We start from the raw sequence: 2,096 nt of genomic DNA, 5'->3' as shown, positions 1-2,096 counted from the left end.
CAACCCGAGCAAGCGCAGATTTCAAAGCGCCGCTGCATGTACTGTCGGACAAACCACCCAAGGTGGGACATATTTTAAAATTTGGATCGAGCTGTACTGTTCACGTGGCGCACAAGGCAGGAGCTTCACTCAAGAAACGAGCTGAAAAGGGCATAGTAATTGGCGTCAGTGAACAGCAGAAGGGCTATCGGATTCTCATCCCACGGACGAAGAAGATCGTCGTGAGCGCGGATGTCCAGAACGTAGACAAGCTTGATGTGGGTGATAATGAGGCTAGAAAAACACTAGCGGAGCTACATGGTGAGTCAGGCGCCGAAGGTAGTACTGACGCCTTTGATTCTACAAAGAAGAAATACGACGAAAATCCAGCCAATCAAGCTGGTGATCAAGGTCCGAGCGGCGCTGACGAACTCGATAATTCAAGTCCCTCTCTCCGTTCTTCAAAAGTCGGGATGGTTCTCCGTTCACAGAACCAGAAGCGCAAGAAGCAAAACTCGATCGACGCTGCAAGCGACAGTGGTGAAGACGAGTACGCTGGCAGTCCCGTCAGCGCAGCAGCCATTCGTCGTGTGTACGGTACGCGCAAAAAGTCAAGGACGGCAGACTTCTCATTGCCCCATGACTTGATAACAGAAGTTGCCGGTTCAGCCAGCCTGATGCTAACAACCGCAATGACCAAGATGATTACCCCCAGAAATCTAACAGAAGCCATGGCGACGCCTGAGTGGCCTGAATGGAAGGCAGCAATCGAGAAGGAGCTAGCTGACCTTCAAGCGAATGGTACATGGGAAGTTGTGCGAGCTCCAGCAGGAGCAAACATGATATCGTCGAAGTGGGTATTCCGCATTAAGTTCAACAACCGAGGCGAACTCGAGCGCTTTAAAGCTCGATTAGTTGCAAGAGGTTTTACGCAGCGATATGGGATTGATTTTGACCAGACCTATTCTACAGTACTCAAGATCACCAGTCTTCGTCTACTCGTGGCGCTTGCGGCTCTATGGAAGCGTCGGTTGCGTCAGGGCGATGTCCCGAACGCGTATGTCAAGGCTCCACTAGACCGCCCAATCCTGATGAAGCCACCCAAAGGCACCCCAGAAGCGAACGGCACAGCGTGGCTATTGCTCAAGTCACTGTATGGTCTCAAGCAGAGCGGGTTGCTTTGGAACCGGGAGATGAACGCGTTTCTACTGTCGCTTGGCTTCACTAGAAGCAAGATGGACCCATGTCTCTACTTTCGTCGCTACAATAGCAAGCTGACCTTGCTGGGTCTCTATGTGGACGATGTGATTATCGTCAGTGAAGTTGATGCTGATAGTGACTGGGTAATGCGACAACTCGGCATCAAGTTCGACATTAAGGACATGGGCGTGGCTGCTAAATGTCTTGGTATCAGTATTGAGCACACCAACGACGGCATACTGCTTCACCAGCACGACACGATCGAAGAACTCCTCCGCGAAATGGGGACCGAATGCAGGCCTGTCAGCACGCCCATGGACCCATCAATCGCATTCGACGACGATTTGATGATGGAGCAAACCACGATTATGAGACGGGCAATCGGGTCTCTGCTCTGGATTTCAAACTGCACTCGCCCCGATATTACTGCAGCTGTCAACTATTTGGCTCGTTTCGTTGCTCGGCCACGTCAGAGCCATTGGCAAGGCGTTAAACGCGTACTTCGTTATCTACGAGGAACGACAGCGTTTGGACTTAGCTACAAGTACGGGCAAGGTGTCGGCTCGAAGGTAGCCGTGACAATCTACAGCGATGCTGACTGGGCCGGCGATAGTACTGATGCCAAATCTGTCTCCGGTGCTGTATTGATGGTGAATAGCTCAGCAATTTCGTGGGCTTCAAAGAAGCAAGCATCGGTCGCGCTGTCGACCATGGAATCTGAGTATGTCGCGGCCGCTATGGCGATGAAGGACGCTGTATGGGTCAAGCAACTACTGGTCGAACTTCGACTATGGACAGCGAAAGAAGCTGTCCTGCTGCAGGTTGACAATCAATCTGCTATCAAATCGATGACGAACGAGATGTCAAGTCCTCGAACAAAGCACATCAACATAAGGTATCATTTCATCAGAGACGTG

This window comes from Phytophthora infestans, genomic scaffold (genome assembly GCF_000142945.1).
Source record: "Phytophthora infestans T30-4 supercont1.19 genomic scaffold, whole genome shotgun sequence".
NCBI classification, from domain to species: domain Eukaryota; phylum Oomycota; class Peronosporomycetes; order Peronosporales; family Peronosporaceae; genus Phytophthora; species Phytophthora infestans.
Note: the sequence above shows the minus strand (reverse complement) of the source record.